Source organism: Pempheris klunzingeri, chromosome 11 (assembly GCF_042242105.1).
Source record: "Pempheris klunzingeri isolate RE-2024b chromosome 11, fPemKlu1.hap1, whole genome shotgun sequence".
In the NCBI taxonomy this organism is placed as follows: domain Eukaryota; kingdom Metazoa; phylum Chordata; class Actinopteri; order Acropomatiformes; family Pempheridae; genus Pempheris; species Pempheris klunzingeri.
The window spans coordinates 7,102,967-7,123,281 of record NC_092022.1 but is presented as its reverse complement, the minus strand read 5'-3'; the positions used below and the strand labels follow the sequence as shown (position 1 = coordinate 7,123,281).

The 20,315-nt window shown below is 49.4% G+C and overlaps 26 non-coding genes across 26 annotated transcripts; all 26 read left to right on the top strand.

Moving 5' to 3' along the window:
• The first annotated feature begins 868 nt into the window (after positions 1–868).
• On the top strand, positions 869–941 carry trnar-ccu (transfer RNA arginine (anticodon CCU)). Its single transcript has one exon. It is a non-coding gene; the product is annotated as a tRNA-Arg (tRNA).
• Positions 942–1,547: 606 nt separating this feature from the next.
• trnar-ccu (transfer RNA arginine (anticodon CCU)) lies at positions 1,548–1,620 on the top strand. Its single transcript has one exon. It is a non-coding gene; the product is annotated as a tRNA-Arg (tRNA).
• Positions 1,621–2,229: 609 nt separating this feature from the next.
• Positions 2,230–2,302, top strand: trnar-ccu (transfer RNA arginine (anticodon CCU)). Its single transcript has one exon. It is a non-coding gene; the product is annotated as a tRNA-Arg (tRNA).
• A 603-nt stretch (positions 2,303–2,905) lies between these two features.
• On the top strand, positions 2,906–2,978 carry trnar-ccu (transfer RNA arginine (anticodon CCU)). Its single transcript has one exon. It is a non-coding gene; the product is annotated as a tRNA-Arg (tRNA).
• A 599-nt stretch (positions 2,979–3,577) lies between these two features.
• Positions 3,578–3,650, top strand: trnar-ccu (transfer RNA arginine (anticodon CCU)). Its single transcript has one exon. It is a non-coding gene; the product is annotated as a tRNA-Arg (tRNA).
• A 605-nt stretch (positions 3,651–4,255) lies between these two features.
• Positions 4,256–4,328, top strand: trnar-ccu (transfer RNA arginine (anticodon CCU)). The gene has a single exon. It is a non-coding gene; the product is annotated as a tRNA-Arg (tRNA).
• A 609-nt stretch (positions 4,329–4,937) lies between these two features.
• On the top strand, positions 4,938–5,010 carry trnar-ccu (transfer RNA arginine (anticodon CCU)). Its single transcript has one exon. It is a non-coding gene; the product is annotated as a tRNA-Arg (tRNA).
• A 605-nt stretch (positions 5,011–5,615) lies between these two features.
• Positions 5,616–5,688, top strand: trnar-ccu (transfer RNA arginine (anticodon CCU)). Its single transcript has one exon. It is a non-coding gene; the product is annotated as a tRNA-Arg (tRNA).
• A 609-nt stretch (positions 5,689–6,297) lies between these two features.
• On the top strand, positions 6,298–6,370 carry trnar-ccu (transfer RNA arginine (anticodon CCU)). The gene has a single exon. It is a non-coding gene; the product is annotated as a tRNA-Arg (tRNA).
• A 609-nt stretch (positions 6,371–6,979) lies between these two features.
• Positions 6,980–7,052, top strand: trnar-ccu (transfer RNA arginine (anticodon CCU)). Its single transcript has one exon. It is a non-coding gene; the product is annotated as a tRNA-Arg (tRNA).
• Positions 7,053–7,657: 605 nt separating this feature from the next.
• On the top strand, positions 7,658–7,730 carry trnar-ccu (transfer RNA arginine (anticodon CCU)). Its single transcript has one exon. It is a non-coding gene; the product is annotated as a tRNA-Arg (tRNA).
• Positions 7,731–8,339: 609 nt separating this feature from the next.
• Positions 8,340–8,412, top strand: trnar-ccu (transfer RNA arginine (anticodon CCU)). Its single transcript has one exon. It is a non-coding gene; the product is annotated as a tRNA-Arg (tRNA).
• Positions 8,413–9,011: 599 nt separating this feature from the next.
• trnar-ccu (transfer RNA arginine (anticodon CCU)) lies at positions 9,012–9,084 on the top strand. The gene has a single exon. It is a non-coding gene; the product is annotated as a tRNA-Arg (tRNA).
• Positions 9,085–9,693: 609 nt separating this feature from the next.
• On the top strand, positions 9,694–9,766 carry trnar-ccu (transfer RNA arginine (anticodon CCU)). Its single transcript has one exon. It is a non-coding gene; the product is annotated as a tRNA-Arg (tRNA).
• Positions 9,767–10,371: 605 nt separating this feature from the next.
• Positions 10,372–10,444, top strand: trnar-ccu (transfer RNA arginine (anticodon CCU)). The gene has a single exon. It is a non-coding gene; the product is annotated as a tRNA-Arg (tRNA).
• Positions 10,445–11,010: 566 nt separating this feature from the next.
• On the top strand, positions 11,011–11,083 carry trnar-ccu (transfer RNA arginine (anticodon CCU)). Its single transcript has one exon. It is a non-coding gene; the product is annotated as a tRNA-Arg (tRNA).
• Positions 11,084–11,688: 605 nt separating this feature from the next.
• Positions 11,689–11,761, top strand: trnar-ccu (transfer RNA arginine (anticodon CCU)). The gene has a single exon. It is a non-coding gene; the product is annotated as a tRNA-Arg (tRNA).
• A 609-nt stretch (positions 11,762–12,370) lies between these two features.
• On the top strand, positions 12,371–12,443 carry trnar-ccu (transfer RNA arginine (anticodon CCU)). Its single transcript has one exon. It is a non-coding gene; the product is annotated as a tRNA-Arg (tRNA).
• Positions 12,444–13,048: 605 nt separating this feature from the next.
• trnar-ccu (transfer RNA arginine (anticodon CCU)) lies at positions 13,049–13,121 on the top strand. Its single transcript has one exon. It is a non-coding gene; the product is annotated as a tRNA-Arg (tRNA).
• A 566-nt stretch (positions 13,122–13,687) lies between these two features.
• On the top strand, positions 13,688–13,760 carry trnar-ccu (transfer RNA arginine (anticodon CCU)). Its single transcript has one exon. It is a non-coding gene; the product is annotated as a tRNA-Arg (tRNA).
• Positions 13,761–14,365: 605 nt separating this feature from the next.
• Positions 14,366–14,438, top strand: trnar-ccu (transfer RNA arginine (anticodon CCU)). The gene has a single exon. It is a non-coding gene; the product is annotated as a tRNA-Arg (tRNA).
• Positions 14,439–15,043: 605 nt separating this feature from the next.
• trnar-ccu (transfer RNA arginine (anticodon CCU)) lies at positions 15,044–15,116 on the top strand. Its single transcript has one exon. It is a non-coding gene; the product is annotated as a tRNA-Arg (tRNA).
• A 609-nt stretch (positions 15,117–15,725) lies between these two features.
• Positions 15,726–15,798, top strand: trnar-ccu (transfer RNA arginine (anticodon CCU)). Its single transcript has one exon. It is a non-coding gene; the product is annotated as a tRNA-Arg (tRNA).
• A 605-nt stretch (positions 15,799–16,403) lies between these two features.
• Positions 16,404–16,476, top strand: trnar-ccu (transfer RNA arginine (anticodon CCU)). Its single transcript has one exon. It is a non-coding gene; the product is annotated as a tRNA-Arg (tRNA).
• Positions 16,477–17,085: 609 nt separating this feature from the next.
• Positions 17,086–17,158, top strand: trnar-ccu (transfer RNA arginine (anticodon CCU)). The gene has a single exon. It is a non-coding gene; the product is annotated as a tRNA-Arg (tRNA).
• A 605-nt stretch (positions 17,159–17,763) lies between these two features.
• trnar-ccu (transfer RNA arginine (anticodon CCU)) lies at positions 17,764–17,836 on the top strand. The gene has a single exon. It is a non-coding gene; the product is annotated as a tRNA-Arg (tRNA).
• Positions 17,837–20,315: the final 2,479 nt, after the last annotated feature.

Here is a 20,315-nt window from a genome sequence, read left to right as displayed (position 1 = left end):
TCATCCAACATCCTGCATCACGAAGTCAGGGCAGTTTTGTTGGGCTGTCTTTGGGTTGCCTAGCTTTACTGAGCGTAGCCTAGCGTTGTCCAGCCGAGCGTTAATGGTAACTCGGTTTGGTCAATATGTGTAGCTCTTCATTTTGTGTCTCTCTATCTGTTAATGTTGTCACTGTGCACAGAACTGGTGACTTTTTTTGCTCTTTTGACGCCCCAGTGGCCTAATGGATAAGGCAGGGATTGTGGGTTCGAGTCCCATCTGGGGTGCTTGACAGCAGAGTGGCGCAGCGGAAGCGTGCTGGGCCCATAACCCAGAGGTCGATGGATCGAAACCATCCTCTGCTATCTGCATTTTACTGGGACCTGGCCATGTCTTCCAGCACTTTCTCTCTGACATTGACAATAATGAAACCCACATTGGTCAACGGCATGATCCTCTTCCAACATCCTGTATCACGAAGTGAGGGCAGTTTTGTTGGGCTGTCTTTGGGTTGCCTAGCTTTACTGAGCGTAGCCTAGCGTTGTCCAGCCGAGCGTTAATGGTAACTCGGTTTGGTCAATATGTGTAGCTCTTCATTTTGTGTCTCTTTAATTGTTAATGTTGTCACTGTGCACAGAACTGGTGAGTTTTCTTGCCTTTGTGAAGCCCCAGTGGACTAATGGATAAGGCACTGTCTTTGGGTTGCCTAGCTTTACTGAGCGTAGCCTAGCGTTGTCCAGCCGAGTGTGAATGGTAACTCGGTTTGGTCTTCATTTTGTGTTAATGGTAACTCGGTTTGGTCAATATGTGTAGCTCTTCATTTTGTGTCTCTCAATCTGTTAATGTTGTCACTGTGCACAGAACTGGTGACTTTTTTTGCTCTTGTGAAGCCCCAGTGGCCTAATGGATAAGGCACTGGCCTCCTAAGCCAGGGATTGTGGGTTCGAGTCCCATCTGGGGTGTTTGACAGCAGAGTGGCGCAGCGGAAGCGTGCTGGGCCCATAACCCAGAGGTCGATGGATCGAAACCATCCTCTGCTATCTGTGTTTTACTGGGACCTGGCCATGTCTTCCAGCACTCTCTGACATTGACAATAATGAAACCCACATTGATCAACGGCGTGATCCTCTTCCAACATCCTGTATCATGAAGTGCGGGCAGTTTTGTTGGTTCGAGTCCCCTCTGGGGTGTTTGATAGCAGAGTGGCGCAGTGAAAGTGTGCTGGGCCCAGAGGTCGATGGAGCAAAACCATCCTCTGCTATCTGCATTTTACTGGGACCTGGCCATGGCTTCCAGCACTTTCTCTCTGACATTGATGATAATGAAACCCACGTTGGTCAACGGCGTGATCCTCATCCTCATCCAACATCCTGCATCACAAAGTCAGGGCAGTTTTGTTGGGCTGTCTTTGGGTTGCCTAGCTTTACTGAGCGTAGCCTAGCGTTGTCCAGCCGAGCGTTAATGGTAACTCGGTTTGGTCAATATGTGTAGCTCTTCATTTTGTGTCTCTCTATCTGTTAATGTTGTCACTGTGCACAGAACTGGTGACTTTTTTTTGCTCTTGTGAAGCCCCAGTGGCCTAATGGATAAGGCACTGGCCTCCTAAGCCAGGGATTGTGGGTTCGAGTCCCATCTGGGGTGTTTGACAGCAGAGTGGCGCAGCGGAAGCGTGCTGGGCCCATAACCCAGAGGTCGATGGATCGAAACCATCCTCTGCTATCTGCGTTTTACTGGGACCTGGCCATGTCTTCCAGCACTTTCTCTCTGACATTGACAATAATGAAACCCACATTGGTCAACGGCGTGATCCTCATCCAACATCCTCTATCACGAAGTGCGGGCAGTTTTGTTGGTTCGAGTCCCATCTGGGGTGTTTGATAGCAGAGTGGCGCAGTGAAAGTGTGCTGGGCCCAGAGGTCGATGGATCAAAACCATCCTCTGCTATCTGCATTTTACTGGGACCTGGCCATGGCTTCCAGCACTTTCTCTCTGACATTGATGATAATGAAACCCACGTTGGTCAACGGCGTGATCCTCATCCTCATCCAACATCCTGCATTACGAAGTGAAGGCAGTTTTGTTGGGCTGTCTTTGGGTTGCCTACCTTTACTGAGCATAGCCTAGCATTGTCCAGCCGAGCGTTAATGGTAACTCGGTTTGGTCAATATGTGTAGCTCTTCATTTTGTGTCTCTTTAATTGTTAATGTTGTCACTGTGCACAGAACTGGTGACGTTTTTTGCTCTTGTGAAGCCCCAGTGGCCTAATGGATAAGGCACTGGCCTCCTAAGCCAGGGATTGTGGGTTCAAGTCCCATCTGGGGTGTTTGACAGCAGAGTGGCGCAGCGGAAGCGTGCTGGGCCCATAACCCAGAGGTCGATGGATCGAAACCATCCTCTGCTATCTGTGTTTTACTGGGACCTGGCCATGTCTTCCAGCACTTTCTCTCTGACATTGACAATAATGAAACCCACATTGGTCAACGGCGTGATCCTCATCCAACATCCTGTATCACGAAGTGAGGGCAGTTTTGTTGGTTCGAGTCCCCTCTGGGGTGTTTGATAGCAGAGTGGCGCAGTGAAAGTGTGCTGGGCCCAGAGGTCGATGGATCGAAACCATCCTCTGCTATCTGCGTTTTACTGCGACCTGGCCATGGCTTCCAGCACTTTCTCTCTGACATTGATGATAATGAAACCCACATTGGTCAACGGCGTGATCCTCATCCAACATCCTGTATCACGAAGTGAGGGCAGTTTTGTTGGGCTGTCTTTGGGTTGCCTAGCTTTACTGAGCGTAGCCTAGCGTTGTCCAGCCGAGCGTTAATGGTAACTCGGTTTGGTCAATATGTGTAGCTCTTCATTTTGTGTCTCTTTAATTGTTAATGTTGTCACTGTGCACAGAACTGGTGATGTTTTTTGCTCTTGTGAAGCCCCAGTGGCCTAATGGATAAGGCACTGGCCTCCTAAGCCAGGGATTGTGGGTTCAAGTCCCATCTGGGGTGTTTGACAGCAGCGGAAGCGTGCTGGGCCCATAACCCAGAGGTCGATGGATCGAAACCATCCTCTGCTATCTGCGTTTTACTGGGACCTGGCCATGTCTTCCAGCACTTTCTCTCTGACATTGACAATAATGAAACCCACATTGGTCAACGGCGTGATCCTCATCCAACATCCTCTATCACGAAGTGCGGGCAGTTTTGTTGGTTCGAGTCCCATCTGGGGTGTTTGATAGCAGAGTGGCGCAGTGAAAGTGTGCTGGGCCCAGAGGTCGATGGATCAAAACCATCCTCTGCTATCTGCATTTTACTGGGACCTGGCCATGGCTTCCAGCACTTTCTCTCTGACATTGATGATAATGAAACCCACGTTGGTCAACGGCGTGATCCTCATCCTCATCCAACATCCTGCATTACGAAGTGAAGGCAGTTTTGTTGGGCTGTCTTTGGGTTGCCTACCTTTACTGAGCATAGCCTAGCATTGTCCAGCCGAGCGTTAATGGTAACTCGGTTTGGTCAATATGTGTAGCTCTTCATTTTGTGTCTCTTTAATTGTTAATGTTGTCACTGTGCACAGAACTGGTGATGTTTTTTGCTCTTGTGAAGCCCCAGTGGCCTAATGGATAAGGCACTGGCCTCCTAAGCCAGGGATTGTGGGTTCGAGTCCCATCTGGGGTGTTTGACAGCAGAGTGGCGCAGCGGAAGCGTGCTGGGCCCATAACCCAGAGGTCGATGGATCGAAACCATTCTCTGCTATCTGCATTTTACTGGGACCTGGCCATGTCTTCCAGCACTCTCTGACATTGACAATAATGAAACCCACATTGATCAACGGCGTGATCCTCTTCCAACATCCTGTATCATGAAGTGCGGGCAGTTTTGTTGGTTCGAGTCCCCTCTGGGGTGTTTGATAGCAGAGTGGCGCAGTGAAAGTGTGCTGGGCCCAGAGGTCGATGGAGCAAAACCATCCTCTGCTATCTGCATTTTACTGGGACCTGGCCATGGCTTCCAGCACTTTCTCTCTGACATTGATGATAATGAAACCCACGTTGGTCAACGGCGTGATCCTCATCCTCATCCAACATCCTGCATCACAAAGTCAGGGCAGTTTTGTTGGGCTGTCTTTGGGTTGCCTAGCTTTACTGAGCGTAGCCTAGCGTTGTCCAGCCGAGCGTTAATGGTAACTCGGTTTGGTCAATATGTGTAGCTCTTCATTTTGTGTCTCTCTATCTGTTAATGTTGTCACTGTGCACAGAACTGGTGACTTTTTTTGCTCTTGTGAAGCCCCAGTGGCCTAATGGATAAGGCACTGGCCTCCTAAGCCAGGGATTGTGGGTTCGAGTCCCATCTGGGGTGTTTGACAGCAGAGTGGCGCAGCGGAAGCGTGCTGGGCCCATAACCCAGAGGTCGATGGATCGAAACCATCCTCTGCTATCTGTGTTTTACTGGGACCTGGCCATGTCTTCCAGCACTTTCTCTCTGACATTGACAATAATGAAACCCACATTGGTCAACAGCGTGATCCTCATCCAACATCCTCTATCACGAAGTGCGGGCAGTTTTATTGGTTCGAGTCCCATCTGGGGTGTTTGATAGCAGAGTGGCGCAGTGAAAGTGTGCTGGGCCCAGAGGTCGATGGATCAAAACCATCCTCTGCTATCTGCATTTTACTGGGACCTGGCCATGGCTTCCAGCACTTTCTCTCTGACATTGATGATAATGAAACCCACGTTGGTCAACGGCGTGATCCTCATCCTCATCCAACATCCTGCATCATGAAGTGAAGGCAGTTTTGTTGGGCTGTCTTTGGGTTGCCTACCTTTACTGAGCATAGCCTAGCATTGTCTAGCCGAGCGTTAATGGTAACTCGGTTTGGTCAATATGTGTAGCTCTTCATTTTGTGTCTCTCTATCTGTTAATGTTGTCACTGTGCACAGAACTGGTGACGTTTTTTGCTCTTGTGAAGCCCCAGTGGCCTAATGGATAAGGCACTGGCCTCCTAAGCCAGGGATTGTGGGTTCGAGTCCCATCTGGGGTGTTTGACAGCAGAGTGGCGCAGCGGAAGCGTGCTGGGCCCATAACCCAGAGGTCGATGGATCGAAACCATTCTCTGCTATCTGCATTTTACTGGGACCTGGCCATGTCTTCCAGCACTCTCTGACATTGACAATAATGAAACCCACATTGATCAACGGCGTGATCCTCTTCCAACATCCTGTATCATGAAGTGCGGGCAGTTTTGTTGGTTCGAGTCCCCTCTGGGGTGTTTGATAGCAGAGTGGCGCAGTGAAAGTGTGCTGGGCCCAGAGGTCGATGGAGCAAAACCATCCTCTGCTATCTGCATTTTACTGGGACCTGGCCATGGCTTCCAGCACTTTCTCTCTGACATTGATGATAATGAAACCCACGTTGGTCAACGGCGTGATCCTCATCCTCATCCAACATCCTGCATCACAAAGTCAGGGCAGTTTTGTTGGGCTGTCTTTGGGTTGCCTAGCTTTACTGAGCGTAGCCTAGCGTTGTCCAGCCGAGCGTTAATGGTAACTCGGTTTGGTCAATATGTGTAGCTCTTCATTTTGTGTCTCTCTATCTGTTAATGTTGTCACTGTGCACAGAACTGGTGACTTTTTTTGCTCTTGTGAAGCCCCAGTGGCCTAATGGATAAGGCACTGGCCTCCTAAGCCAGGGATTGTGGGTTCGAGTCCCATCTGGGGTGTTTGACAGCAGAGTGGCGCAGCGGAAGCGTGCTGGGCCCATAACCCAGAGGTCGATGGATCGAAACCATCCTCTGCTATCTGCGTTTTACTGGGACCTGGCCATGTCTTCCAGCACTTTCTCTCTGACATTGACAATAATGAAACCCACATTGGTCAACGGCGTGATCCTCATCCAACATCCTCTATCACGAAGTGTTGGCAGTTTTGTTGGTTCGAGTCCCATCTGGGGTGTTTGATAGCAGAGTGGCGCAGTGAAAGTGTGCTGGGCCCAGAGGTCGATGGATCAAAACCATCCTCTGCTATCTGCATTTTACTGGGACCTGGCCATGGCTTCCAGCACTTTCTCTCTGACATTGATGATAATGAAACCCACGTTGGTCAACGGCGTGATCCTCATCCTCATCCAACATCCTGCATCACGAAGTGAAGGCAGTTTTGTTGGGCTGTCTTTGGGTTGCCTACCTTTACTGAGCATAGCCTAGCATTGTCCAGCCGAGCGTTAATGGTAACTCGGTTTGGTCAATATGTGTAGCTCTTCATTTTGTGTCTCTTTAATTGTTAATGTTGTCACTGTGCACAGAACTGGTGACGTTTCTTGCTCTTGTGAAGCCCCAGTGGCCTAATGGATAAGGCACTGGCCTCCTAAGCCAGGGATTGTGGGTTCGAGTCCCATCTGGGGTGTTTGACAGCAGAGTGGCGCAGCGGAAGCGTGCTGGGCCCATAACCCAGAGGTCGATGGATCGAAACCATCCTCTGCTATCTGCGTTTTACTGGGACCTGGCCATGTCTTCCAGCACTTTCTCTCTGACATTGACAATAATGAAACCCACATTGGTCAACGGCGTGATCCTCATCCAACATCCTCTATCACGAAGTGTTGGCAGTTTTGTTGGTTCGAGTCCCATCTGGGGTGTTTGATAGCAGAGTGGCGCAGTGAAAGTGTGCTGGGCCCAGAGGTCGATGGATCAAAACCATCCTCTGCTATCTGCATTTTACTGGGACCTGGCCATGGCTTCCAGCACTTTCTCTCTGACATTGATGATAATGAAACCCACGTTGGTCAACGGCGTGATCCTCATCCTCATCCAACATCCTGCATCACGAAGTGAAGGCAGTTTTGTTGGGCTGTCTTTGGGTTGCCTACCTTTACTGAGCATAGCCTAGCATTGTCCAGCCGAGCGTTAATGGTAACTCGGTTTGGTCAATATGTGTAGCTCTTCATTTTGTGTCTCTTTAATTGTTAATGTTGTCACTGTGCACAGAACTGGTGACGTTTCTTGCTCTTGTGAAGCCCCAGTGGCCTAATGGATAAGGCACTGGCCTCCTAAGCCAGGGATTGTGGGTTCGAGTCCCATCTGGGGTGTTTGACAGCAGAGTGGCGCAGCGGAAGCGTGCTGGGCCCATAACCCAGAGGTCGATGGATCGAAACCATTCTCTGCTATCTGCATTTTACTGGGACCTGGCCATGTCTTCCAGCACTCTCTGACATTGACAATAATGAAACCCACATTGATCAACGGCGTGATCCTCTTCCAACATCCTGTATCATGAAGTGCGGGCAGTTTTGTTGGTTCGAGTCCCCTCTGGGGTGTTTGATAGCAGAGTGGCGCAGTGAAAGTGTGCTGGGCCCAGAGGTCGATGGAGCAAAACCATCCTCTGCTATCTGCATTTTACTGGGACCTGGCCATGGCTTCCAGCACTTTCTCTCTGACATTGATGATAATGAAACCCACGTTGGTCAACGGCGTGATCCTCATCCTCATCCAACATCCTGCATCACAAAGTCAGGGCAGTTTTGTTGGGCTGTCTTTGGGTTGCCTAGCTTTACTGAGCGTAGCCTAGCGTTGTCCAGCCGAGCGTTAATGGTAACTCGGTTTGGTCAATATGTGTAGCTCTTCATTTTGTGTCTCTCTATCTGTTAATGTTGTCACTGTGCACAGAACTGGTGACTTTTTTTGCTCTTGTGAAGCCCCAGTGGCCTAATGGATAAGGCACTGGCCTCCTAAGCCAGGGATTGTGGGTTCGAGTCCCATCTGGGGTGTTTGACAGCAGAGTGGCGCAGCGGAAGCGTGCTGGGCCCATAACCCAGAGGTCGATGGATCGAAACCATCCTCTGCTATCTGTGTTTTACTGGGACCTGGCCATGTCTTCCAGCACTTTCTCTCTGACATTGACAATAATGAAACCCACATTGGTCAACAGCGTGATCCTCATCCAACATCCTCTATCACGAAGTGCGGGCAGTTTTATTGGTTCGAGTCCCATCTGGGGTGTTTGATAGCAGAGTGGCGCAGTGAAAGTGTGCTGGGCCCAGAGGTCGATGGATCAAAACCATCCTCTGCTATCTGCATTTTACTGGGACCTGGCCATGGCTTCCAGCACTTTCTCTCTGACATTGATGATAATGAAACCCACGTTGGTCAACGGCGTGATCCTCATCCTCATCCAACATCCTGCATCATGAAGTGAAGGCAGTTTTGTTGGGCTGTCTTTGGGTTGCCTACCTTTACTGAGCATAGCCTAGCATTGTCTAGCCGAGCGTTAATGGTAACTCGGTTTGGTCAATATGTGTAGCTCTTCATTTTGTGTCTCTCTATCTGTTAATGTTGTCACTGTGCACAGAACTGGTGACGTTTTTTGCTCTTGTGAAGCCCCAGTGGCCTAATGGATAAGGCACTGGCCTCCTAAGCCAGGGATTGTGGGTTCGAGTCCCATCTGGGGTGTTTGACAGCAGAGTGGCGCAGCGGAAGCGTGCTGGGCCCATAACCCAGAGGTCGATGGATCGAAACCATTCTCTGCTATCTGCATTTTACTGGGACCTGGCCATGTCTTCCAGCACTCTCTGACATTGACAATAATGAAACCCACATTGATCAACGGCGTGATCCTCTTCCAACATCCTGTATCATGAAGTGCGGGCAGTTTTGTTGGTTCGAGTCCCCTCTGGGGTGTTTGATAGCAGAGTGGCGCAGTGAAAGTGTGCTGGGCCCAGAGGTCGATGGAGCAAAACCATCCTCTGCTATCTGCATTTTACTGGGACCTGGCCATGGCTTCCAGCACTTTCTCTCTGACATTGATGATAATGAAACCCACGTTGGTCAACGGCGTGATCCTCATCCAACATCCTGCATCACAAAGTCAGGGCAGTTTTGTTGGGCTGTCTTTGGGTTGCCTACCTTTACTGAGCGTAGCCTAGCGTTGTCCAGCCGAGCGTTAATGGTAACTCGGTTTGGTCAATATGTGTAGCTCTTCATTTTGTGTCTCTCTATCTGTTAATGTTGTCACTGTGCACAGAACTGGTGACTTTTTTTGCTCTTGTGAAGCCCCAGTGGCCTAATGGATAAGGCACTGGCCTCCTAAGCCAGGGATTGTGGGTTCGAGTCCCATCTGGGGTGTTTGACAGCAGAGTGGCGCAGCGGAAGCGTGCTGGGCCCATAACCCAGAGGTCGATGGATCGAAACCATCCTCTGCTATCTGCGTTTTACTGGGACCTGGCCATGTCTTCCAGCACTTTCTCTCTGACATTGACAATAATGAAACCCACATTGGTCAACGGCGTGATCCTCATCCAACATCCTCTATCACGAAGTGCGGGCAGTTTTGTTGGTTCGAGTCCCATCTGGGGTGTTTGATAGCAGAGTGGCGCAGTGAAAGTGTGCTGGGCCCAGAGGTCGATGGATCAAAACCATCCTCTGCTATCTGCATTTTACTGGGACCTGGCCATGGCTTCCAGCACTTTCTCTCTGACATTGATGATAATGAAACCCACGTTGGTCAACGGCGTGATCCTCATCCTCATCCAACATCCTGCATCATGAAGTGAAGGCAGTTTTGTTGGGCTGTCTTTGGGTTGCCTACCTTTACTGAGCATAGCCTAGCATTGTCTAGCCGAGCGTTAATGGTAACTCGGTTTGGTCAATATGTGTAGCTCTTCATTTTGTGTCTCTCTATCTGTTAATGTTGTCACTGTGCACAGAACTGGTGACGTTTTTTGCTCTTGTGAAGCCCCAGTGGCCTAATGGATAAGGCACTGGCCTCCTAAGCCAGGGATTGTGGGTTCGAGTCCCATCTGGGGTGTTTGACAGCAGAGTGGCGCAGCGGAAGCGTGCTGGGCCCATAACCCAGAGGTCGATGGATCGAAACCATCCTCTGCTATCTGCGTTTTACTGGGACCTGGCCATGTCTTCCAGCACTCTCTGACATTGACAATAATGAAACCCACATTGATCAACGGCGTGATCCTCTTCCAACATCCTGTATCATGAAGTGCGGGCAGTTTTGTTGGTTCGAGTCCCCTCTGGGGTGTTTGATAGCAGAGTGGCGCAGTGAAAGTGTGCTGGGCCCAGAGGTCGATGGAGCAAAACCATCCTCTGCTATCTGCATTTTACTGGGACCTGGCCATGGCTTCCAGCACTTTCTCTCTGACATTGATGATAATGAAACCCACGTTGGTCAACGGCGTGATCCTCATCCTCATCCAACATCTTGCATCACAAAGTCAGGGCAGTTTTGTTGGGCTGTCTTTGGGTTGCCTAGCTTTACTGAGCGTAGCCTAGCGTTGTCCAGCCGAGCGTTAATGGTAACTCGGTTTGGTCAATATGTGTAGCTCTTCATTTTGTGTCTCTCTATCTGTTAATGTTGTCACTGTGCACAGAACTGGTGACTTTTTTTGCTCTTGTGAAGCCCCAGTGGCCTAATGGATAAGGCACTGGCCTCCTAAGCCAGGGATTGTGGGTTCGAGTCCCATCTGGGGTGTTTGACAGCAGAGTGGCGCAGCGGAAGCGTGCTGGGCCCATAACCCAGAGGTCGATGGATTGAAACCATCCACTTTCTCTCTGACATTGACAATAATGAAACCCACATTGGTCAACAGCGTGATCCTCATCCAACATCCTGTATCATGAAGTGCGGGCAGTTTTATTGGTTCGAGTCCCATCTGGGGTGTTTGATAGCAGAGTGGCGCAGTGAAAGTGTGCTGGGCCCAGAGGTCGATGGATCAAAACCATCCTCTGCTATCTGCATTTTACTGGGACCTGGCCATGGCTTCCAGCACTTTCTCTCTGACATTGATGATAATGAAACCCACGTTGGTCAACGGCGTGATCCTCATCCTCATCCAACATCCTGCATCATGAAGTGAAGGCATTTTTGTTGGGCTGTCTTTGGGTTGCCTACCTTTACTGAGCATAGCCTAGCATTGTCTAGCCGAGCGTTAATGGTAACTCGGTTTGGTCAATATGTGTAGCTCTTCATTTTGTGTCTCTCTATCTGTTAATGTTGTCACTGTGCACAGAACTGGTGACGTTTTTTGCTCTTGTGAAGCCCCAGTGGCCTAATGGATAAGGCACTGGCCTCCTAAGCCAGGGATTGTGGGTTCGAGTCCCATCTGGGGTGTTTGACAGCAGAGTGGCGCAGCGGAAGCGTGCTGGGCCCATAACCCAGAGATCGATGGATCGAAACCATCCTCTGCTATCTGCGTTTTACTGGGACCTGGCCATGTCTTCCAGCACTCTCTGACATTGACAATAATGAAACCCACATTGATCAACGGCGTGATCCTCTTCCAACATCCTGTATCATGAAGTGCGGGCAGTTTTGTTGGTTCGAGTCCCCTCTGGGGTGTTTGATAGCAGAGTGGCGCAGTGAAAGTGTGCTGGGCCCAGAGGTCGATGGATCAAAACCATCCTCTGCTATCTGCATTTTACTGGGACCTGGCCATGGCTTCCAGCACTTTCTCTCTGACATTGATGATAATGAAACCCACGTTGGTCAACGGCGTGATCCTCATCCTCATCCAACATCCTGCATCACAAAGTCAGGGCAGTTTTGTTGGGCTGTCTTTGGGTTGCCTAGCTTTACTGAGCGTAGCCTAGCGTTGTCCAGCCGAGCGTTAATGGTAACTCGGTTTGGTCAATATGTGTAGCTCTTCATTTTGTGTCTCTCTATCTGTTAATGTTGTCACTGTGCACAGAACTGGTGACTTTTTTTGCTCTTGTGAAGCCCCAGTGGCCTAATGGATAAGGCACTGGCCTCCTAAGCCAGGGATTGTGGGTTCGAGTCCCATCTGGGGTGTTTGACAGCAGAGTGGCGCAGCGGAAGCGTGCTGGGCCCATAACCCAGAGGTCGATGGATCGAAACCATCCTCTGCTATCTGCGTTTTACTGGGACCTGGCCATGTCTTCCAGCACTTTCTCTCTGACATTGACAATAATGAAACCCACATTGGTCAACGGCGTGATCCTCATCCAACATCCTCTATCACGAAGTGCGGGCAGTTTTGTTGGTTCGAGTCCCATCTGGGGTGTTTGATAGCAGAGTGGCGCAGTGAAAGTGTGCTGGGCCCAGAGGTCGATGGATCAAAACCATCCTCTGCTATCTGCATTTTACTGGGACCTGGCCATGGCTTCCAGCACTTTCTCTCTGACATTGATGATAATGAAACCCACGTTGGTCAACGGCGTGATCCTCATCCTCATCCAACATCCTGCATCACAAAGTCAGGGCAGTTTTGTTGGGCTGTCTTTGGGTTGCCTAGCTTTACTGAGCATAGCCTAGCATTGTCTAGCCGAGCGTTAATGGTAACTCGGTTTGGTCAATATGTGTAGCTCTTCATTTTGTGTCTCTCTATCTGTTAATGTTGTCACTGTGCACAGAACTGGTGACGTTTTTTGCTCTTGTGAAGCCCCAGTGGCCTAATGGATAAGGCACTGGCCTCCTAAGCCAGGGATTGTGGGTTCGAGTCCCATCTGGGGTGTTTGACAGCAGAGTGGCGCAGCGGAAGCGTGCTGGGCCCATAACCCAGAGGTCGATGGATCGAAACCATCCTCTGCTATCTGCGTTTTACTGGGACCTGGCCATGTCTTCCAGCACTCTCTGACATTGACAATAATGAAACCCACATTGATCAACGGCGTGATCCTCTTCCAACATCCTGTATCATGAAGTGCGGGCAGTTTTGTTGGTTCGAGTCCCCTCTGGGGTGTTTGATAGCAGAGTGGCGCAGTGAAAGTGTGCTGGGCCCAGAGGTCGATGGAGCAAAACCATCCTCTGCTATCTGCATTTTACTGGGACCTGGCCATGGCTTCCAGCACTTTCTCTCTGACATTGATGATAATGAAACCCACGTTGGTCAACGGCGTGATCCTCATCCTCATCCAACATCTTGCATCACAAAGTCAGGGCAGTTTTGTTGGGCTGTCTTTGGGTTGCCTAGCTTTACTGAGCGTAGCCTAGCGTTGTCCAGCCGAGCGTTAATGGTAACTCGGTTTGGTCAATATGTGTAGCTCTTCATTTTGTGTCTCTCTATCTGTTAATGTTGTCACTGTGCACAGAACTGGTGACTTTTTTTGCTCTTGTGAAGCCCCAGTGGCCTAATGGATAAGGCACTGGCCTCCTAAGCCAGGGATTGTGGGTTCGAGTCCCATCTGGGGTGTTTGACAGCAGAGTGGCGCAGCGGAAGCGTGCTGGGCCCATAACCCAGAGGTCGATGGATTGAAACCATCCACTTTCTCTCTGACATTGACAATAATGAAACCCACATTGATCAACGGCGTGATCCTCTTCCAACATCCTGTATCATGAAGTGCGGGCAGTTTTGTTGGTTCGAGTCCCCTCTGGGGTGTTTGATAGCAGAGTGGCGCAGTGAAAGTGTGCTGGGCCCAGAGGTCGATGGAGCAAAACCATCCTCTGCTATCTGCATTTTACTGGGACCTGGCCATGGCTTCCAGCACTTTCTCTCTGACATTGATGATAATGAAACCCACGTTGGTCAACGGCGTGATCCTCATCCTCATCCAACATCTTGCATCACAAAGTCAGGGCAGTTTTGTTGGGCTGTCTTTGGGTTGCCTAGCTTTACTGAGCGTAGCCTAGCGTTGTCCAGCCGAGCGTTAATGGTAACTCGGTTTGGTCAATATGTGTAGCTCTTCATTTTGTGTCTCTCTATCTGTTAATGTTGTCACTGTGCACAGAACTGGTGACTTTTTTTGCTCTTGTGAAGCCCCAGTGGCCTAATGGATAAGGCACTGGCCTCCTAAGCCAGGGATTGTGGGTTCGAGTCCCATCTGGGGTGTTTGACAGCAGAGTGGCGCAGCGGAAGCGTGCTGGGCCCATAACCCAGAGGTCGATGGATCGAAACCATCCTCTGCTATCTGCGTTTTACTGGGACCTGGCCATGTCTTCCAGCACTCTCTGACATTGACAATAATGAAACCCACATTGATCAACGGCGTGATCCTCTTCCAACATCCTGTATCATGAAGTGCGGGCAGTTTTGTTGGTTCGAGTCCCCTCTGGGGTGTTTGATAGCAGAGTGGCGCAGTGAAAGTGTGCTGGGCCCAGAGGTCGATGGAGCAAAACCATCCTCTGCTATCTGCATTTTACTGGGACCTGGCCATGGCTTCCAGCACTTTCTCTCTGACATTGATGATAATGAAACCCACGTTGGTCAACGGCGTGATCCTCATCCTCATCCAACATCCTGCATCATGAAGTGAAGGCATTTTTGTTGGGCTGTCTTTGGGTTGCCTACCTTTACTGAGCATAGCCTAGCATTGTCTAGCCGAGCGTTAATGGTAACTCGGTTTGGTCAATATGTGTAGCTCTTCATTTTGTGTCTCTCTATCTGTTAATGTTGTCACTGTGCACAGAACTGGTGACGTTTTTTGCTCTTGTGAAGCCCCAGTGGCCTAATGGATAAGGCACTGGCCTCCTAAGCCAGGGATTGTGGGTTCGAGTCCCATCTGGGGTGTTTGACAGCAGAGTGGCGCAGCGGAAGCGTGCTGGGCCCATAACCCAGAGATCGATGGATCGAAACCATCCTCTGCTATCTGCGTTTTACTGGGACCTGGCCATGTCTTCCAGCACTCTCTGACATTGACAATAATGAAACCCACATTGATCAACGGCGTGATCCTCTTCCAACATCCTGTATCATGAAGTGCGGGCAGTTTTGTTGGTTCGAGTCCCCTCTGGGGTGTTTGATAGCAGAGTGGCGCAGTGAAAGTGTGCTGGGCCCAGAGGTCGATGGATCAAAACCATCCTCTGCTATCTGCATTTTACTGGGACCTGGCCATGGCTTCCAGCACTTTCTCTCTGACATTGATGATAATGAAACCCACGTTGGTCAACGGCGTGATCCTCATCCTCATCCAACATCCTGCATCACAAAGTCAGGGCAGTTTTGTTGGGCTGTCTTTGGGTTGCCTAGCTTTACTGAGCGTAGCCTAGCGTTGTCCAGCCGAGCGTTAATGGTAACTCGGTTTGGTCAATATGTGTAGCTCTTCATTTTGTGTCTCTCTATCTGTTAATGTTGTCACTGTGCACAGAACTGGTGACTTTTTTTGCTCTTGTGAAGCCCCAGTGGCCTAATGGATAAGGCACTGGCCTCCTAAGCCAGGGATTGTGGGTTCGAGTCCCATCTGGGGTGTTTGACAGCAGAGTGGCGCAGCGGAAGCGTGCTGGGCCCATAACCCAGAGGTCGATGGATCGAAACCATCCTCTGCTATCTGCGTTTTACTGGGACCTGGCCATGTCTTCCAGCACTTTCTCTCTGACATTGACAATAATGAAACCCACATTGGTCAACGGCGTGATCCTCATCCAACATCCTCTATCACGAAGTGCGGGCAGTTTTGTTGGTTCGAGTCCCATCTGGGGTGTTTGATAGCAGAGTGGCGCAGTGAAAGTGTGCTGGGCCCAGAGGTCGATGGATCAAAACCATCCTCTGCTATCTGCATTTTACTGGGACCTGGCCATGGCTTCCAGCACTTTCTCTCTGACATTGATGATAATGAAACCCACGTTGGTCAACGGCGTGATCCTCATCCTCATCCAACATCCTGCATCATGAAGTGAAGGCAGTTTTGTTGGGCTGTCTTTGGGTTGCCTACCTTTACTGAGCATAGCCTAGCATTGTCTAGCCGAGCGTTAATGGTAACTCGGTTTGGTCAATATGTGTAGCTCTTCATTTTGTGTCTCTCTATCTGTTAATGTTGTCACTGTGCACAGAACTGGTGACGTTTTTTGCTCTTGTGAAGCCCCAGTGGCCTAATGGATAAGGCACTGGCCTCCTAAGCCAGGGATTGTGGGTTCAAGTCCCATCTGGGGTGTTTGACAGCAGAGTGGCGCAGCGGAAGCGTGCTGGGCCCATAACCCAGAGGTCGATGGATCGAAACCATCCTCTGCTATCTGCGTTTTACTGGGACCTGGCCATGTCTTCCAGCACTCTCTGACATTGACAATAATGAAACCCACATTGATCAACGGCGTGATCCTCTTCCAACATCCTGTATCATGAAGTGCGGGCAGTTTTGTTGGTTCGAGTCCCCTCTGGGGTGTTTGATAGCAGAGTGGCGCAGTGAAAGTGTGCTGGGCCCAGAGGTCGATGGAGCAAAACCATCCTCTGCTATCTGCATTTTACTGGGACCTGGCCATGGCTTCCAGCACTTTCTCTCTGACATTGATGATAATGAAACCCACGTTGGTCAACGGCGTGATCCTCATCCTCATCCAACATCTTGCATCACAAAGTCAGGGCAGTTTTGTTGGGCTGTCTTTGGGTTGCCTAGCTTTACTGAGCGTAGCCTAGCGTTGTCCAGCCGAGCGTTAATGGTAACTCGGTTTGGTCAATATGTGTAGCTCTTCATTTTGTGTCTCTCTATCTGTTAATGTTGTCACTGTGCACAGAACTGGTGACTTTTTTTGCTCTTGTGAAGCCCCAGTGGCCTAATGGATAAGGCACTGGCCTCCTAAGCCAGGGATTGTGGGTTCGAGTCCCATGTGGGGTGTTTGACAGCAGAGTGGCGCAGCGGAAGCGTGCTGGGCCCATAACCCAGAGGTCGATGGATCGAAACCATCCTCTGCTATCTGCGTTTTACTGGGACCTGGCCATGTCTTCCAGCACTTTCTCTCTGACATTGACAATAATGAAACCCACATTGGTCAACAGCGTGATCCTCATCCAACATCCTGTATCATGAAGTGCGGGCAGTTTCATTGGTTCGAGTCCCATCTGGGGTGTTTGATAGCAGAGTGGCGCAGTGAAAGTGTGCTGGGCCCAGAGGTCGATGGATCAAAACCATCCTCTGCTATCTGCATTTTACTGGGACCTGGCCATGGCTTCCAGCACTTTCTCTCTGACATTGATGATAATGAAACCCACGTTGGTCAACGGCGTGATCCTCATCCTCATCCAACATCCTGCATCATGAAGTGAAGGCAGTTTTGTTGGGCTGTCTTTGGGTTGCCTACCTTTACTGAGCATAGCCTAGCATTGTCTAGCCGAGCGTTAATGGTAACTCGGTTTGGTCAATATGTGTAGCTCTTCATTTTGTGTCTCTCTATCTGTTAATGTTGTCACTGTGCACAGAACTGGTGACGTTTTTTGCTCTTGTGAAGCCCCAGTGGCCTAATGGATAAGGCACTGGCCTCCTAAGCCAGGGATTGTGGGTTCGAGTCCCATCTGGGGTGTTTGACAGCAGAGTGGCGCAGCGGAAGCGTGCTGGGCCCATAACCCAGAGGTCGATGGATCGAAACCATCCTCTGCTATCTGCGTTTTACTGGGACCTGGCCATGTCTTCCAGCACTCTCTGACATTGACAATAATGAAACCCACATTGATCAATGGCGTGATCCTCTTCCAACATCCTGTATCATGAAGTGCGGGCAGTTTTGTTGGTTCGAGTCCCCTCTGGGGTGTTTGATAGCAGAGTGGCGCAGTGAAAGTGTGCTGGGCCCAGAGGTCGATGGAGCAAAACCATCCTCTGCTATCTGCATTTTACTGGGACCTGGCCATGGCTTCCAGCACTTTCTCTCTGACATTGATGATAATGAAACCCACGTTGGTCAACGGCGTGATCCTCATCCTCATCCAACATCCTGCATCACAAAGTCAGGGCAGTTTTGTTGGGCTGTCTTTGGGTTGCCTAGCTTTACTGAGCGTAGCCTAGCGTTGTCCAGCCGAGCGTTAATGGTAACTCGGTTTGGTCAATATGTGTAGCTCTTCATTTTGTGTCTCTCTATCTGTTAATGTTGTCACTGTGCACAGAACTGGTGACTTTTTTTGCTCTTGTGAAGCCCCAGTGGCCTAATGGATAAGGCACTGGCCTCCTAAGCCAGGGATTGTGGGTTTGAGTCCCATCTGGGGTGTTTGACAGCAGAGTGGCGCAGCGGAAGCGTGCTGGGCCCATAACCCAGAGGTCGATGGATCGAAACCATCCTCTGCTATCTGCGTTTTACTGGGACCTGGCCATGTCTTCCAGCACTTTCTCTCTGACATTGACAATAATGAAACCCACATTGGTCAACGGCGTGATCCTCATCCAACATCCTCTATCACGAAGTGCGGGCAGTTTTGTTGGTTCGAGTCCCATCTGGGGTGTTTGATAGCAGAGTGGCGCAGTGAAAGTGTGCTGGGCCCAGAGGTTGATGGATCAAAACCATCCTCTGCTATCTGCATTTTACTGGGACCTGGCCATGGCTTCCAGCACTTTCTCTCTGACATTGATGATAATGAAACCCACGTTGGTCAACGGCGTGATCCTCATCCAACCTCCCTTTATCACGAAGTGAGTTCCGTGTACTATGGCTGTCTTTGAGTTACCTGGCTTGACTGTGTTTAGCTTGACCTTGCCGTCGTCAATGTGAAATTGGTGATCCTCTTTGCCTGTAACACACACGGCAACGGATCGCAACCATCCTCTGCTGTGTTAGTCTTACTGGCTCCTGAGTAGTATCTTCGAGTGCTCACTGACCGACACCACCTAATGGATAAGGCTCTGCCATCTGAATTCTACTGGGACCTGGCCATGTCTTCCAGCGCTTTCTGTCTGATATTGACAATAATTTAACCCACATTTGTAGATTTTCTGAAGTTGCTCAACATAGGCCCTGTATCATTTTCAGCATATACAGTGGGGCAAAAAAGTATTTAGTCAGCCACCAACTTTGCAAGTTCTCCCACTTAAAAAGATGAGAGAGGCCTGTAATTTTCATCATAGGTATACCTCAACTATGAGAGACAAAATGAGAAAAAAAAATCCAGAAAATCACATTGTCTGATTTTTAAAGAAATTATTTGCAAACTATGGTGGAAAATAAGTATTTGGTCAATAACAAAAGTTCATCTCAATACTTTGTTATATACCCTTTGTTGGCAATGACAGAGGTCAAATGTTTTCTGTAAGTCTTCACAAGGTTTTCACACACTGTTCCTGGCCCATTCCTCCATGGAGATCTCCTCTAGAGCAGTGATGTTTTGGGGCTGTCGCTGGGCAACACGGACTTTCAACTCCCTCCAAAGATTTTCTATGGGGTTGAGATCTGGAGACTGGCTAGGCCACTCCAGGACCTTGAAATGCTTCTTACGAAGCCACTCCTTCGTTGCCCGGGCGGTGTGTTTGGGATCATTGTCATGCTGAAAGACCCAGCCACGTTTCATCTTCAATGCCCTTGCTGATGGAAGGAGGTTTTCACTCAAAATCTCACGATACATGGCCCCATTCATTCTTTCCTTTACACGGATCAGTTGTCCTGGTCCCTTTGCAGAAAAACAGCCCCAAAGCATGATGTTTCCACCCCCATGCTTCACAGTAGGTATGGCGTTCTTTGGATGCAACTCAGCATTCTTTCTCCTCCAACCACGACAAGTTGAGTTTTTACCAAAAAGTTCTATTTTGGTTTCATCTGACTATATGACATTCTCCCAATCCTCTTCTGGATCATCCAAATGCTCTCTAGCAAACTTCAGATGGGCCTGGACATGTACTGGCTTAAGCAGGGGGACACGTCTGGCACTGCAGGATTTGAGTCCCTGGCGGCGTAGTGTGTTACTGATGGTAGCCTTTGTTACTTGGGTCCCAGCTCTCTGCAGGTCATTCACTAGGTCCCCCCGTGTGGTTCTGGGATTTTTGCTCACTGTTCTTGTGATCATTTTGACCCCACGGGGTGAGATCTTGCGTTGAACCCCAGATCGAGGGAGATTATCAGTGGTCTTGTATGTCTTCCATTTTCTAATAATTGCTCCCACAGTTGATTTCTTCACACCAAGCTGCTTACCTATTGCAGATTCAGTCTTCCCAGCCTGGTGCAGGTCTACAATTTTGTTTCTGGTGTCCTTTGACAGCTCTTTGGTCTTGGCCATAGTGGAGTTTGGAGTGTGACTGTTTGAGGTTGTGGACAGGTGTCTTTTATACTGATAACGAGTTCAAACAAGTGCCATTAATACAGGTAACGAGTGGAGGACAGAGCAGCCTCTTAAAGAAGAAGTTACAGGTCTGTGAGAGCCAGAAATCTTGCTTGTTTGTAGGTGACCAAATACTTATTTTACCGAGGAATTAACCAATTAATTCATTAAAAATCCTACAATGTGATTTCCTGGATTCTCTCCCCCCCATTCTGTCTCTCATAGTTGAAGTGTACCTATGATGAAAATTACAGGCCTCTCTCATCTTTTTAAGTGGGAGAACTTGCACAATTGGTGGCTGACTAAATACTTTTTTGCCCCACTGTATCTCTTTAAAACCACCAGACTTTGCTGATAAAAACATAATTTTCCTTCACAAAATACAGGAGAGTCTGGTCTACCACTATTTTTTTATGTGCAACTTTAGTCTTTTAAAGGGTTATT